This window comes from Ambystoma mexicanum, chromosome 11, assembly GCF_040938575.1.
Source record: "Ambystoma mexicanum isolate Mex_15411 chromosome 11, UKY_AmexF1_1, whole genome shotgun sequence".
NCBI classification, from domain to species: Eukaryota; Metazoa; Chordata; class Amphibia; order Caudata; family Ambystomatidae; genus Ambystoma; species Ambystoma mexicanum.
In genome coordinates, this window is record NC_090934.1 from 1,366,732,308 (window position 1) to 1,366,750,053 (window position 17,746).

Sequence of the window (17,746 nt, forward strand, 5' to 3'; positions counted from 1 at the left end):
TTGAAAGACCCGTCTACAGCTACCTTAGAGATGGACATTTATAGCCAATATTCCCCCACTCCTAAGGATGGCTTTCCCTTATTAGTGTAAACTACATTATCTTAAAGGATATTGTCCCTTATTAACTTCCCGCCCCCTCTCCTTCCACCTCCCCTTCCCTCACCTAAGGTACCACCACATCCCAGTCCCCTCTTCGCGCATTTTTGAAAGGGGTGAGCCATCTTCACTTAGCTATGCTCGACTCTCGCTTTGTTATTAGACACACCTCTGACATTGGTCATCTCCTTGTAGACCATGACCTTTACATCCTCGCCCTCACTGAGACATGATTCAAGGCCCGCTCAGTCACTGATTTTGACACTCTTCTTCCTGAGGGCTACAAGATCATGATCAACCCAAGACCCTCCCAATCTGGTGGTAGAGTGGCTCTGATCTTCCCTGAATGGGTTCCTGCCTCTATCCTCCCCACTCAATCCTACTCTTCCTTTGAAAGTCTAGCCTGCAGGTTGTCTGTCTTACCTTCCGTCTCTGTTACTCTTGCTACCATCTACAGACCCCTCCCCCACCAGTGCCTCCTCCCTCTACCTCTCTGAATGGACCTACCTGTCCTCCTCTCTGCTTGCCTCCTCCTCCAAACTTATCTTCCTTGGGGACTTCAACATCTGTCTCGACTCCACTGATGTGGCCACTGCTTTCTTCTGTGACCTCTGCAACACTCTCTCCCTCACTATCCTCCCCTCTGAACCAACCCACTGTGCAGGGCACACCTTGGATGCTCTCATCTCAACTGACCTACCTTTTTCAAACCCCCTCACTCCTGGTCCGACCACTCTCTCCTCTCTTCCTTCCTTGACCTCCCCTGCCCCCAACCTCCTCCCCCGCGCTGCCAGGCTCCTTCTCTGCCATTCGGCCAATGAAGCGGGTGTCAAGTGCTGCTTTTGCTTCCTCTTTCTTCCCTCCCCCTTCTTTTGACTCTTCCCCCTGACTCTGCCCTAACTAAGCTCATCTCTCTATCACCAACACCCCAGACAACCTTGCCCCCGTCATGAGGATCCGCATGAAGCCTGCCACCAAATGCAAAATACCTGGCCCCTCTGGTCCACCTGATCTCCACCTACCCCCCTCATTTCCAGTGTTACGCAGACGACACACGGCTTTCATTCCAGCTGCTTTCCCCTACCTCCTGCTCCTCCTCTTCCTCTCTCATACCTGACTGCCTGACTGCTATTCAGGCATGGTGCTCTGCCAATGATCTCTGCCTCTGTGCCAACAAGACAGAGTTCTCATTGGGACGTCAGACTCCTTGGGTCCCCTCCCCTCACCCACGTACATGTGAGGCAAAAAAGCTTGGGATCATCTTTGACTCCTCTCTCTCCTTCTCACCACACATCACGAACCTTGTCAAGAAGTCCAATTTTCAGCTTCATCTTCTCAGGGGAATTCTACCTTTCCTCACCTTCCCCCAGTAGCTCAATGTCTCCAGAGCCCTGGTTCGCTCTAGGCTTGACTACTGCAATAGCATCTCCTCAACCTTCCTTTTTCCTCCCTTCGCCCCCTCCATCTAATCCTGAATAGGACTGCAAGACTTATCCAGGGCCGCAAGCCCAGGGACCACATCTCTCGAGTCTTAAAATCTCTCCTTTGGCTCCCAGTGACTGCAAGGATCACATTCCAGACCCTCTGCATCTGTCTGGGGCCTGGGACCCCTCTACATCCAGATTTATCCCCTGAAATACCTCCTTGCCAGAGTTCTGCGGTCTTCTGGCACCAACTCTCTGCAGGTCAAAAGCTTCTCCAAGCAAAGAGTGGGAGGAAGATTCCTCTCCTTGGCTGGTGCCTCCCTCTGGAACAGCCTTCCACCCCCTGCCCCCTCAAACTTGAACCAGATCTTCTGTTCTGGAACTTCTCAAGAACTTTCTTTTCTCCTCTTCCTTAAATTTCCCCCCCTCCCTTGCTAAACTCATCTGCCGCTGGACTGGGGCCTGTTCCCTTCAGAGTCATACAAGGACCAGACCATCCCCCCCATCATCCTCTGCCAGCACTTGCCCTTGTGCTCCCCCTCTTGGACTATCGCAACTTAGTCCAACTGTCCACTGCACTCCCCCCTCCTTCTTCTCCTGGCACTTGCCGCCTAGACCCAACCTGCATTTGCCCAGAACCACCCATGGGGTCACCCCATTTCTGCACTTCTCCCTCTAACCCCTCCTTCTTGCACTTATCACCTTGTTCATGCACTTGCACGGTAGGATTGTCACAAGACCAATATAACGGTTTATTTCTTTGTTGATGATGCCCCTTGTCCCCAAGCCTCCCCCCCCCCAACTCCCTTTGTCTTTTGGTGCCTTGAAACACCTGTGTATTGGCACCATACAAATGCCCAATAAATAAAGCGAAATGATGCAAGGAAATCCTCGGTGCCCACAATTTGGCCCAAGATGTACCATGTTCGCTGAGGAATTTCACAAGATGATGTTGTGTTCCATTCTAACAAACACAGTTAACACTACCTATTTGCCAGGGTTAATTGTTTCTATCCACTTGTCCCACTTTGCCAATTCTACAGAGAGTTAACAAAAACAAGCCAAAAGCATTGTCAGGGGTTTTAAAAAGCATACAGGCTTTTACTCCCTATAATTTGTAGCTAGGAGGTGGAGTATTTGTGAGTTTTAGGGGGTAAAAGCTGATACGCTGCTTATCTGTAGGCATGGCTGACGTCTCTTCCCTCCCAATGGTTGCAGATGTCATTCTTGATTTACTTGCAGTGTGAACAGTGCTATCAGTGGGAAATAATTTTTCACTGACATATCTAGATTGCTATAGGTGTACGGCTTTGTAAAAGATTTAGAAGAGCCTAAAGGAGATCCATGTTGCAAGTGTCTATCAGGGAAGAGACAATGGGAGTCTGCATTATTTGTTGGGTTCCTGTGATGCGTTTGGCAGTAGAATGGAGGCTAGCTTTTACTGGATGAGTAATTATTTTTGGGAAGGACAGTAGTTGGCCATTTCAATGTGAATGAGAACTAGGGAGTTAACTATAGTCCAGAAGTCGGTAAGCGTAAGAATGACTTGTCAAGGCCTAACCGATAACATGTGCTTTGGGAGATTTTAACAACATGGTAGCACTTAGAGAGTTTGGATTCTGTATAAATGTAGAGTTTTAGTGGAGCATAGATTCCAAAAGGAGCAAACCTTGTGAAGAGAGAAGAAATTCCTCTAAAAAGATCATATTAAAAATGACATCCAATTCACCCAGTCTGTTTGTTGTTACATAGATGTCTGAGATATTCTGAAGCAATCCACTATGAGATGAAGATGAGATTGTTTTCCCACGTTTGGATGCGGTTCCTTATCATTGAATCCATTGGTTTCCTGTTTGTGCCATTGCAGGTTCGCTTCAACTTTCAGAACGATACAATGCCTTGCTGTACATCTCGGCTCCACCTTCTCAACCAACACCTCATTGTACTAGATGTATAGTCTTTTATCTTGTATGAATGTTTCATTATGGGATGGATAAATCGACCATTCAATTTAGATAAGAGATTAAAGCTGGATTAAGGGGCAGCTAATATTATACAGAGCTTTTGTGCAACGATTGTTTGCTGCAATCATGACCCATGCTAAGCTTTACCTATATGCATGTTATACATGTCTATATGCACTTGCAGCACCTCTGCCTGTCCCCACAAAAGGGATTTGTAGGTGAACCATTTTTAACCATAATTAGAAACTTTATTTCTGGTTTAAGACACTCCAAATTAAGTTGGTGGGGAGACCTCTTCCTTTATTTTAACTTTTTAAAACATCTTATTACCCTAAGCTTTTTGCCTTCTACCTCAATCCCGCTTTGCGAGAGACACTTTGTTTGGGAAAGATCATACCACCTTAGTCCTTCAAGTTCAGATAACCTATTTGGCAAAGCAATTCTATGCATCAGACCATAAACTGGCACCACACTGCAGCCTACAAGATTTGAATTTTGTACATTTATGTATTTTATGTTTATAGTTTAAATAAACTTTTACACTGCATATTATACAACATAAAACACCAAAGAAAAGTGATTAAAATGCATATGATGCAAAGTAAACCGCGCAAAAACATTCTGCAATTCAGACTTATAAACAGTTATTTATACACATTTTCTCTCAGAAGTGTATGAACCCTAATAAAAGAATGGATAAGGGCAATAGTGGGTGGATTTGAGTTTCCACTCATAAGTCTCTCCCAAAAGCTCTGCACTACGGTATCCTCACACATATTTGTGAATTTCTGAAAGACTTGCGATCACAAAATAGAAATCTCCCGACCCTCAATCGGCAGATGCTTTCGCGTTTCAGCCAACCCTTTATTTTTACAAATGTGACAATGCGTCAGATCAGTAGGGAGCCCCCCTAATGGCACTCCATAATTGCAAAAGTGCCTAACAAATTCAAATGAAACCTGGAAAGTCTTGATCCCTGCTTCATTCAAACAACTTGATAGAGTTATAGAATCTTGTATGGTTGTATATCAAGGTTTGACTACAGGAGTGTCTGCCCTTTAAGAAATGATCACTCTCCAATACGAATAGAGCTCAATTGGTTTAAATGTTTCTTTAATCAGAGTAGATTGTAAGGGGACATATAAAATGAGGAGGGGGGAACAAGCACTTTTCTATATACCTTTTAGTTTAGACAAAACAGATATATGACTGCCTGGACACATTTCCAAACTCAGGTCTTAACACGACATACAGTAAGGATAAGGGTAGGCCCAACAATCTCTTCCAAAACATGCCGTCCATGGTTTCAAATTTGCACCAATCAAGATTAAAATCTCTAAACCATAGAGTATAGAGGAAATCACTTTGCCAACATAGAACCGAATCATAGGGATACATGTAAACCTACAATATCGCCTTAGGGTTGAGTGTATAATGGAGCCAGTTTCATTTTTAGTTTGATAGAAAATACCTTGGTGGATGATTTAGAATAAACGGGGAAACTTAAATAAACATGTCCGTCTCCTTGAACCCAACATTATTCATAAACCATTTGTGACCCTGCTTGGCTTTAGATTGTCTCGTAACCAAAATTGCAGATTTTGGTATGCTCAGACTCAAACTATTTCTGCCCAGATAAGCATGTAAACAATGTATATCCCGCTGCAACCCCATTGGGGTGTCGTTCGAGCAGGACGACAGCGGCGTAAAGTAAAGTGGGGATAATAAAAACGAGCCTATTTTGGGGGAGGATAATCTGCATAAAACCAATGAATGCAGGAAATTGGCTAAAGTTCAAAAAGGCACGAAGCTAAAACTCATCCGTCGAAGACCCACATAGGTGTTTACTAAAGCCTGTTGAGGGGTTCACATTGCGTGTGCCATATTGGTGACTGGGAGAGTGGCGAAGTTGGTGCAATGTTTCAATTTTACATGTATCTAGCGTAGTTGATGTGAATGGGATATGTATTCTAGTGTTCCTTTGTGTTTAAGTTGATACATTTAAATGTGCATGCGCACAGCATGCGCTGTCAAAACCGCAGATGATATATAAATACAATATAGGTATGGTGTGTCGGGAAACACCTAGGAACTAGACGAGGAGCTTCATAATGCACTTGCGAGAAGGGAGATTTGTCATGAAGTAACCACAGTGAAGAGGATGTGGTAGTTTTAAAACGTGCTTGCACTGACATATATACATGGGGAATCTCGAGGAATATATGCTGAGGACAGTTTGGGTTACATGGGGAATGTGCAAATCTGTATGCTGTGTGCTTTTCATAGTTTGGCCAGACCCTGCAGCCAGGGCTTTGCATGGTGAATTCTGTGTGACTGGGAAAACTTTTTTTTTTGTAGGTTGGAGACCAAGGAAAGGCAATGAGTAGCCGCAACATTACCAGATGTTGCAGCCAGGTCGAGTTTTTACGACTTGGCAGTATGGTGGAAATGCGATGCATTCTTTTTAAGTGCATGGGAGCTTGATATTTAGAGGAATACGGCCATCTGTTCGCAGCTAGTAATACACCTTGGGTGAAGAGACGCCTAAGGGCAGAGTTGACCAATACTTTATGGGTTTCGATTATTTTGATATGATATAATATGATGGGTTATTTATAACACACTTAATACCCAGAGGTTTCTAAGCGCGGACCCAGGGATTGAACCTGCATTGCTCCGTGTCGTCTTGCTTCGAAAGCGAGCACGTTGCTGCTGAGCTATCCTTCCGAGGCAAAGATTCATCTCAGATTGCATCTGGAGGCCATGTGTGTTGAATTGGTAGTCTTTTAGATTTTAGTGAAACAAGGACGCCAGCAAGTCTGGATGAGCTAGTTCTCACCAGTTCAAAGAAATGTATTTATTCTCCCCTCTCCCAGCTGGAACGTGTGGTGTATTATGTTTGTTTAAATGTCTATCTATCTGGTGATGTCACAGCCTAACACGGAAGATTCCATGAAAGGGATGTGCTACATAGATAAGCTGATTATGGTAGATCAATGAATGGGACTGTCGCAACCATAGGAGAGAGAGCGTCAACACCCTCTCCCGAACCACAGAAGCCGAATGGGATCGACCCTCCCACTGTGGTTGGCACGGGTTCCTGATGTTGGAGGTACAGGTGATCACGTGGCAGCCAATGGGTGGGGTGGGTAAGGGAGAGGTTGTGCATGGGGAGGGGAAGTTAGGGTAACTGCTAAGAGGATTAGGGTAGCAAAGTGGATGGGTATGGGGAAGTGGGGGGGGCACCTAATCTAACATGCCATACATATACATATTCATGTAACCTGCTTACACGTAATTTGTTAACTAACCTGCCTAACCTGCATGAAACATGAATTTACATTAATACCCTTCTCCTGAACCCACTCCTTAAATCACAGCATGAATTCAAACGTTCTATCGACGGGCATTTTTACAACGGCCTTTTTTACGTGGACACTATTCCGAAATTGTCATTGAAATTTTGGGGGGCAGATAAGTGATTGGGGGGTCGGGAATAGTTAGAAATAGGTGAGTGAGGGGAGATAGGGGAACCCCCGACCCCAAAAAAATGAAAACAATTTTCAATTACTTTTTCATAATATTGTCCATGTAAAAAAGTCAGTCCTAAAGATGCCTGTCGGCGAAATGACATGAAACCATTCAAACATGTAGTCATGAGCATGTCTCCAGAAATTCACCTTCTTTCACCCTCCAACGTGAATAACCTACAACAACTGGTCTACACACAAAGTATTAAATACACATAGAAAGCGTAAAACATTTGTGTATTACTGCAATAGAAATAAAATATCAATTCCAATGACACGTACAACTGGTCTTCTGCCCACGTGATTCAGAAGACTCATGGCCTTCTAGGCAAAGTATGACATGAGGGGACAAACAAAAACGTAGCATGTTGCAAGAAAACAAGTCAGTTTCCAGATTGCCCGCACTAGCTGGTCAACGTGTTTAACTACACACATTCTAATTTGGAAACGTGTTTGCGCACACACGTTGCTTCATTCAGTCCTAGAGTTCCCAACCAATGAGTGCTGAGCTCAATCAGTTATTCCATTCAACGATGTGCAGAAATAGCCGCACATGTCCTAGTAACTCAAAGCCCCAAAAGAACACATGAACCAATAATGCGGCGCAAAAAATTAAAGGAATAGTGTGCTGAGAAATATTATTGGCTAAAATTATGGCCAATAGTCTAAAACATAGTTTAGACATATTTTGAATGAAAGTTCTTATGTAAGCACCTTGATCAAACGAGGCTCAAAGCGTTCACATGGGAGCATCCATTTTGCCATTTCAGGCAGCCTCCTCCGCTCTGCCCTGGCGGCACTAAACAAGCAGCAAAAGCCCCCTACTGGGAGCTTTTGCTTTGCAGCCAGAGCAGAGCTGCCTTCACTTTCATTTTATGTTTTCGGTGTTCCCCAAGCCCAGGGAAGCACAGAAAATGTAAAATGAAGGCAAAAAGCAGAGGCGCAGCAATTAAAAATACAACGTTGTTGTATTTGTGATTGCCATGGTTGGAAAACCACGGAAATCATAAATACAACAATGTTGTTGTTCTTACTGCAGCGGTTTTCGCGTGGAGTCTCCTGGGCTCCCCCAACCCTGAGGGAGTCCAGGAGACTCCAAGCGAAAGCCGACAAAGTCAGAATAACAACGTTGTTGTATTTGTAAATACCGCAACATTTACAAATACAACAATGTTGTATTTCTCACTGCGGCAGCTTTCGCTTGGAGTCTCCTGGACTCCCTCAGGGTTGGGGGAGTCCAAGAGATGCCACGCGAAAGCAGGCGTAGTGAGAAGCACTGCAACATTTCAAAACACACCCACGTTGTGTTTCTGCCTGCATCAGCTTTCACTTTGATTCACCCGGGCTCCCCCGGGAGACTCAAAGTGAAAGCTGCTGCAGGCAGAAACACAGCAGCATGGAAACACAGCCATGTTGTGTTTCTGCCTGCAGTGGCTTTCACTGTGAGTCTCCCAGGCTCCCTCGGGATAGCCCGGGAGACTCAAAGTGATAGCCACGGCAGGCAGAAACACAATGCGGTTGTGTTTCAAAAACGCTGCTGTTTTTCTTTCTAAGTTTCACGGTGTCCTCCGGCTCGGAGGAGCGTGAGAAACTTAGAAAGAAAACCGCAGCGTTTTTAAACGCAACAACGTTGTATTTATATTTGCAGTAGCTTCAGCTTGGAGCCAGAGGGCTCCAAGCTGAAGCTACTGCAAACATAAAGACAACGTTTTAAAAGCTGTGGTTTTCTTGGGCTCCTCCTGCCCGGAAAACTTAGAAAAATAAAACGCAGCTAGTGCTTATTTAAAAAAAAAAAAAGAAATAAGCACTTACCCAGATGCAGCTTTCCTGCCTGCAGTCTCTGGTCTCCGTCCTCCGGCACCAATGAAGCAACAGCCACGCAGTGGTAGATTTTGTTTATTACAGCTGGCTGGCTTTTGCTTCATTAGTGCTGCAAGGGCAAGCACAGGAGGCATCCATTTCACAAAATGGATGCCTCCTAGTGCTTCCCATTTTTAAGTTTGAGCTTCATTTGCTCAATACTTTACATAGGGACTTTTAAAAAATAATAATTTTTAGAGATGTTTTTGGTTATTGGCTATCTTTTTAGCCAATAATATTTCTATAGTATCCAAAAGCCTAATGGCTAGCACGCATATATCGCTCGGCAAAGAGCGATATATGCGTGCTAGCCATTAGGCTTTTGGATACTGGATAAGGATATATATTTCTCAACGGGTATTCACCCTTTAAAGCCCAGTGTGGGTGGGCTCTTGTATTCACTGGTCATTTGCAAATCTTTTTTGCCTTGAAGACGACGCAAGTGTCAAAACACGTGTCGGCTGTTCTTCATTCCATTAAAATACTGTACTTTAATTGTTGTCATATAGTCTAATGGTGTTTAGCGCAATTCCATCCACACTTCACTAACAGTGTGCAGATAGGTTTAGGGATGTGAGAGGACATCTGAAGAGAGGAAGACCGACGTGAGTTTTCTTGGCTAAGCAATGCTATGAGAAACCCTTGGGAGGAGATGTCTTAGCCAAAAGTGGAGGTCTTGGGTTTGAAGAGGAGACGACATATAATATATAATTGCAGTGCCTATTGTCCCAAGAGTTTATAGTAGAGGTGATCAACAAAATGGGAAGTCACATATTTGAGAAGGGTGCTCTGAGGGGTTAGAAATGCGGGACGGCTCAAAAGTAACATTTTCTCAATGTTTGCCATTTATTCAATGAAAAAGGGTGGGATAAATGCCTATCTTTCCCTATCCTAATGGGGATGTCCTTACCTAACAAACTAAACTAAAGAAAGATGACCTAGTGCCCAAATGTTTCTGACCCTCACACTAATGCATACAACAAAATAACACAAGGAATATTTCGCTGTCTTCAATTTGTAGGTGCCTTTCCCCGTCTTACTACGTGTGAGAGAAAAAGAAATAAAATAACAGGCAAAACCCCTTGTCGGGGAAAGAGGCACTGAGACCTGGCTGCAAGAGTTCAAAGGATGGTTTATTTCTCCAGCTAGGAAATAACCCAAAAAACTCTCCCACACATTACATCAGTGCCAACATCTATATTATTTGAAGTAAGTCTAACAAAAAATACTAAATGGACCCGATTGGCCAGACGGTGTGGTGCTGTAGGTGTGGGTAGCATCTCTTCCTCCTGGTTGGCTGAGTAGCTGACGGACGTCAAACATCTTGTACTCCATGCAGGTCAGAGTCCGGTCACTGTGGTCACTACCTAAGCTAGTATTGTTTCATACTAAATGACAAATTATTTAAAACATTTTATGCTACTAGTCACATTTCTACATGAGTTATACACAATGATTAATGTCAGTACAATTGGGTCATTTGTGGCTTTAATTGAAGGCCTTGACCTTTATTGTGCATGTAAAAGAATCGGGCTATGTTCGCATCTCTTTCTAGGTTTCAAATTCATTAGTGCAAGTAAAAGCATATATAATAATAAAAATGCTTAAGGTTAGTAGTGGGTGTGTTGGGTGGGTTTCGCAGCACAGGCGAGGGTCTGGCACTTGAAAGAAATACCTTACAGGGGGGTGCAGGGTCAGGATGACAATAAATTGTTTTAATGGGGGTGGGTGGCTTGCACGTTTATGAGAACGAATCGAGCAGAAAGTGCTTAGCTCATCTTGGTTCACATGCCGGTTTTCAGGCAAACAGTGATCTCAGAGGAAGAAAACTGTAGCATATTGATTGTTGCAACTTTCTCCCGCCTCAGCGTGAGAATGGAAGCGCAGAGCTTTTCCTTCGCAGGGGGAGTGCAAGGGTGGGGGCCAGCCAGCTGCCTGCGCGCCTTGTGTGTGTCTGTCCTTCGCTACTGCGGTGGAAAGGGGAGCTGAGCATTGCTGTACTATCGCAGTGAGGCCTGTTTACCCAAGATGGATCGAAAGGGGGCACAAAAAATGGATGCCCCGTGTCCTGCTCAGTAGTCCCATCTATGCAGCAGTCAACCGTGGTTAACTTTACATAAGGGCAAGGGGCAGTACCACTACCGGAGGCACGCGGTCCAAGCCTTGTACTGAGGAGCGTTTGACGCGAGGGGGCCTGAGGACCCCTCGCTCCCATACATTCCCCCCTTTCGTTACATCTAAATTAACAAACTACTTTATCTCGTTCTTTCCGTTCTCCCTTCGGTAGCGCTCAGCTTCAGCCACAGCCTCATCCCAAGCAGGTGTACCCTTTATTGGCATCCATGCTTTACACACACTTCTTAAGATGTTACCCCTTCTTGCATATTCTTCGGGGGTGGCCATTAAGTATATCCCACCATCCCCATCTAAATCTATCCATACCTCATTATACCACAACAAGTTTTTTGGTTCTCTAATGGTAGTGTAATGTAGATTATCAACCACGTCCCCATACTGTCTATAGATGAAGTCATCCTATACTGTGGTCTGGTGTATTCTCCGGTTTGTACTTGGGCATCTATCATGGTAGCCACCGTTGTCTGTCGGCCCACTGTTACCATCATCATTGCTGAATTAGGCATATTATTTTCACAGCATCTCAGTCCCAGTTGGCACACACAGAATATCGAAAGAAGAAAGACTATGATGGGAATGAGTATCTTTGCTGCGATGTTCACCCATGATGGAATCCAGCTGAACAGGTCCTCGAACCACGTGTTCTCATCTACTCCACCTTCTGCTCTCATTCTTTCTCCTAAATTGTGCACTGTGACAGTGTCCCGTTATCAGCATCAGAAGTTGGTACGAACGTGCAACACGCCCCCCCAATTTTTTTTGCAAACACCACCGTCCATCGCTGTGATAAGATCTAAGACATATCTGTTTTGCATCGTCATCAGGCGCAGTGCACGGAGCTCTATTTTTATGATGTTGAATCCTTCTTCAGTGTCGTTGGCCAGCTGGATGAGCTCCCAGCGTGTTATCTGCAGCCATTTCGCGTTTGCCCTTGCTTGAATGCCTGGTGCTAGGAACGATGCAAAGAATGTTTCTGCAGATGAGAAAAGCTTATACTGTTGTGGGATTTTAGCAAGGAGTTCTGACGATTTGGACGAAATATAATTGGATCTTTTGCTGCGAGACAACTTGGTTTTCAAAGTTTCTTCTGACAATAGTTTGTATGCTGGGGGCTCTGTGATTGTCTCATCGGGCGCTGTCGATGGTTCAGCCGATTGCCCTGCTGCCGATGTGTCAGTCGATTGGCCTGCTGTCGATGTGTCAGCCGAAGGCCTTGCTGTAAACTGGACGTGGCTCTCTGGTATCATCATTAGTGCTGAGTGAAGTGTGGCTAGGGCACAAGTGCCCCTCCAGGATGCTGGGAGATGCATGTAAGCTTGTTTGCCACAGATCCAGTATATGTCCATTAATGCAGCAGTGCCTTTTTTCATGACTGGCTTTATTAAAGTCTTATTGCACTGCCGCACCATTCCCATGTTCACCTTCTATTCTCCATGGAAGCAAAGTTTGTGCGGTATTTCCTTTTGAATCTTTATGGGTCTCTCCAGGGGTGTGACCCATGTTAGCTTGGTGATATGCTGTGTCCAGATGGGGATGCACATTTCTTTTGCCCATTCGTATGTTTCATCTGGCAGCCCTCGAAGCCCCTCAGCTTTGCATTCAATCGTTTCATCTTGCCACTTCTCATCTGCATATCTGGTGCCTTTTATAACGAAAAATGGCTCTTGGAGGCAGATTACTCCTTGTCGTCTGCTAGTGCAAGTTTGTTCGTTTTCCAATTTTTCCATAGTGACTGTGTGTGCTTGAAATGTCTTTTTTATTCTACACAGCATCAGATGAATCAAACATTGGGCCTCAGGCAAGGGTATTTCCTGTGGAATTAACATTTTTGGGGTTCCATTTGCATGGGGAATAAGTGAGCAAACGTAACAACTTTCATTACTTGCTTGCTTTGCTGCGGCGCTCATGTCTGAATACCATTTGTTGGATTGGTCAGGGTGTCGGGGGTCCTCTATTTCATCTAACCCCAAGTTATGATAAATATCCTATCTGTTTTTTCCCACCCCCCTTTTTCTCCTCCTTCTGTTTTTTAATTGAGTACCAACTATGGAATATTGCAGCGGGAATATTCTAGACCATGCTTCATCTATGTTGTTCATTGTGACATGTGTGTATTCAGTAGTGGTTTCTGGTGCAGTGTGTGTATGCATGCTTGTATTTCTGGAATCCGTTAACTAATAGTAATCATCATTTACATTCCATCCAAGCTCTATTTCCTTGGCTCCAGTATTATTCAACAATGGAATAGTAGTTTAGTTTACGTGCAATTGTAAAAGGGGCAATGTTATATTTTTATCATTCAATTCAATGTTATAAGTGTTCTTCAAAATAGCCGTTGCTTCAGTCCATATTAGTTTAGACCCTGATTTTGTCATATCAGTTCCGCTCCCCCCTTTGTTCATTTCATTTGCCACATATAAAATAACATTATACCAAATAAGATCAAACAACATTATTGCAAATAATATGGCAACATATCTGATAACGCATTCCAAATTATTTAATCTACAGGCCCTAGGGGGTGGGGAGGAGCAGGAGGAGCAGGAGGAGCAGGAGGAGGAAGAGGACCCCTATACTTTCCCTGTCTTAAGTTGCAATTGTCATCATATCAACCTGTGCCAGTAGTGGCATCCACACAGTTTCATTTTGGGGAGATGTAACACTGTGTGCCCTTCTTACATCTGAGAGGTGCACCCAGTATTTTAACCCTGTGACCTTGACTGCTGTTGGGGTGCTGTACACCACTGTGTATGGACCATGAAATCTTGGTGAGTTCCACCTCCTTAGGAAGTTTCTAATGATAATTTGCTCCCTTTGTATTAAAGACCCCTCTGGGCTGTCGGCATGGAGGTGTCTGTTGCTACATCTTGAGTAAATGGTGAAACAATTTGTTTTGCTATGCTGCGTACTGCGCGCGTTAAGTATTCCTTAAATTCTTCTCTCAGCACTGGGGCAGCCCTGTGCGCATCAGACACTCTCCTAACAGGGGAGAGCGGAGTGTGCATTCTACTTCCCGTCACGATTTCGTGCAGGCTTAAATGATGGTCCTTACATGGTTGGTTTCTGAGTTGGAACAGTGCTAGGGGCAGAAAATATACCCAATTATTTTTCAACGTGCTTTCGATAAATTGCTTTTAAGCAGCCCGTTGATCCTCTCCACAACTCCATTGGCCATTGGATGATAAATTGAACATAATTTGTGTTTCACCCCCAGAAGGGAGGTCACTTCTTTAAACAGGTCATTTACAAAGTGCGTGCCGTTGTCTGAACGGATCACGTCACAGATTCCCCACCGTGAGAATACTTCTCGCACAAGGAACTTGGCAACACATTTTGCATCAGGATGGGGACAGGGGCCCGCTTCCACCCACCATGAAAAAGGGCAAACCACCACAATCAAGTATCTTGCTCCGTTGCATCTTTCTCCCATATCGGCGTATTCGATATGTAGTTCTCTAAATGGACCTGTAGGGCGTGGCAAAGTGCCACGCAGAGTTCACAATGTCATTCCTGAATTGTAAGTTTGGCATGTAGTACATTGAATCACAAACAAACTTAGTCAAGTATTCATGTAGATTAGGAACAAACCAATCCTCTTGGATATCTGAGGCAATGTGTTGTTTTGCAACGTGAGCGGGAAAATGCAGTTGTTGGAATGCTACTTCTAATAATTCTACTGGCATCACTACTTTGCCTCCAAATGAGATCTGTGGCTGATTGCTTACACCCTCGTTTGCCCCACAGCTCCTGCTCTTCCGGTGGGGCTCTTCTCTGGAGTTCTATCAATTGTGCTATGGGCGTGTTATTGTATGCACCTGCTGGTTGTTCTGCTGTGGTTGTTTTTACAATGTACTCGGATGTTGGTGTCTTATGGAAGTACGAGGCTTCTTTCGCTGCCACGTTCCCCAATGAGACAGCGTATGTGTTATGGGTATGGGCTTGGCATTTAACCACCGCTACTACTGGTGTTTTTTCTAAAGCTTCTATTAGTTCATTTAGCAACATGGCATGTTGTACAGGGGACCCGTCTGCTCTCCTGAACCCTCTCTTTCGCCAACGTGACAGCCCTGAGTGAACTGTGGTGGTAACATAAGCTGAATCTGAATATATGGTCACGGCACAACCTTTGGCTGTGTGTAATGCGCTGATTAGCGCAGTCAGTTCGGCTGCTTGTGCAGAGTAATGTGAGGGGAGGCATTTTTGCACAATCACTTCATATGTGTCTTCTTCCATACGCACTACCGCCATCTCCACATGTTTCTCTCCTGTCTCTGAATTTATGGATGCTGACCCATCTATGAAATACATTTCACCTTCTGTAAGGGGCGTTTTCGCTTGCTTTGGGAATGTCATCGCCCTCTCCTTCGTATGTGCTACAATCGTGTTCCTGTAAATCCTCCGTTGTGCATGGCTCTGTAATGAAGGTAGCTGGGTTCACTGTTTTGCATCTGACCACATGTACATTTGGACTTGATATTATTATTTCATAAGCAGAGGCTCTCTGTGTTGTGAGGGTAGATTTTGATCTTTCCAAGATAGCACATAACGAATGTTCCGCATATAGCGTCACTGAACATCCTATTACGATCGTGGCACTTTTCTCAATGGCGAAGGCCGCTGCAGCGAGGGCCTGTTCGCAAGCGAAATGTCCCTGCATTACTGGGTCTAATATTCCACTGTAGTATGCTAATGGTTTGTGGCCTAGCGATGTCTTTTGTGTCAATACTGCTGTCATTAATGTTCATTGCTGTGTGAAAACAGGAAATATTCCCTTTCATAATCTGGATTTGCAAGGACTGGGGCGTCTGAAATAAGATCTTTTAATCGAGAGAATTGAGCAATTGTCTCCTGTGCCCATTTTATTGGGGCTTTGTTCTTTTGTGCTTCTTTTAGTGCTTTAGCATTGGCCGTATATATGCTGCGTAATCGAGGATCCATTCTCGGCAATAGTTACATATGCCAAGAAATTTCTGCATGTCCTTCACTGTTTTTGGTATGATAATGTGTCGAATGGCTGCTGCTCTGTCTGGTAATATTCGTTTTCCGTCTTTAGATATTTGCTGGCCAAGATACACAACGTCAGCAAGGCAGTATTGTACGTTTCCTTTGTCCAACTTGTATCCCTTGGCAGCCAATACGTTAAGCAGTGTTATCGAGTCTTCTCTACACTCTTCTTCTGTTTTGCTGCAGACGAGTAAATCGTCTACGTACTGTATTATGGTGCTCCCTACATCTATGTTGCCAATGCCTTCTCGTAGTACTCTGTTAAAAATGCTTGGGCTTTCGCAATACGCCTGTGGGAGTCTGCGATATTCGTATCTGTTGTTTCCTAATGTAAAAGCTGTAAGGTACTGTGACTCTGGTGCGAGTGGCACAGAGAAAATGGCATTTTTCAGATCAATGACAGTGAAGCAAGTTGCCTCTTTTGGTATACTGCACAATATTGATGACGGGTTAGGCACTAAAGGGAACTCTTTTTGGATGACGTCATTGAGTGGGCGGAGGTCCTGGACCATTCTCCACGCCCCTCCTTTTTGCTTTCTTAATTGGAAACATCGCTGTGTTGCATGGGGGAGTTGATGGCACTAAAATCCCTTGGCTTAGGAGTGCATTCACTGTTTCTCTAATACCTTCCTCTGCTTCTTTGGATATTGGGTATTGTTTCACTCTGGGTGGGAGGGCATCTGGTTTCAGTTTTATTTTTATGGGAGTTACCTCATGCAACAATCCTACATCGTGTGGTCCCGTAGTCCAAATTTCAGGTGCTACCCTGGCCATGTCTTCTTCAAATATTGTCATTGGGGCCTTTATGTTAGCCATGAGTGGGTTGTGTATTTCTCTGTATTGAATCATAATGTCACATCGTATGCTTATTTCCATTATTTTTTCTCCATCCCCTTCATAGTCAGTAAACAATTCTTCATCAGTAATATCTTTTAGCATTATGTTTTATGCATAGCACACTTCTCCACTCGCGTCCTTGCGTGTCCAGGCCTATGACCACAATGCGTTTGTTGGAAACTTGAACTGCCTCAATGTCTATAGACATAATTGTGCCTGGCACTACATCTGTTGGTGTGATTGGGCGGAATATGAAATCTGATGGTATTCTCCACTATTTTTGTGTTATTTCAGGCACTACTCGGGCTAATGCCTGTATTCCATAGACGAACATGTCCATGTCAATGGGAATCCCTCTTACTGCAACTTCCTTTGTAATCGTACTTATTAGCAAGAGTGCCCGTATGGGGCATACCCCTGGCGTTGAGCACACTATTCCTCTTTCAGTAAAGGCTATGGTCATATTTAACTTACTGAGTAGGTCTCGTCCCATCAAATTGATTGGCGCGTCTTCGTAATACAATAAGGGTGCACGCACTGTTTTCCCCCTACTGTTACATCAAGATCTTTTATATAAGGAACTTTTAAAATAGCCCCAGAGAAAACCTGCGTCTCCAAATTTCTTCCCGAGAGCTGAAACCGCTCTTCCGTGAGGCATGATTTTTCTGCTCCAGAGTTTACCATAAAGATAAACTGGTTGTTTCCTATCTCTGCCGCCACTAGTGGTTCCTCATCAGCACTTTGTGTGGTGGATAGGACTGGACACGCAAGTGCTCCCTGTGGGCTGTCCTAGTCTTGGTATTTTTGCTGACCTGGCATTGAAAAACGTTGTCACCCACGACCTTTACGCCGCGGTATGGTGCAGAGGCACCGTTTGCAGCTGCTGCAAAAGGGT

At 44.4% G+C, this 17,746-nt stretch overlaps 1 protein-coding gene across 4 annotated transcripts in view; it reads left to right on the top strand.

Moving 5' to 3' along the window:
• The window catches only part of AFG2B (AFG2 AAA ATPase homolog B), a 275,189-nt gene that overhangs the window by 67,542 nt on the left and 189,901 nt on the right, over positions 1-17,746 (top strand). The gene's annotated exons all lie outside the window — the stretch shown is intronic.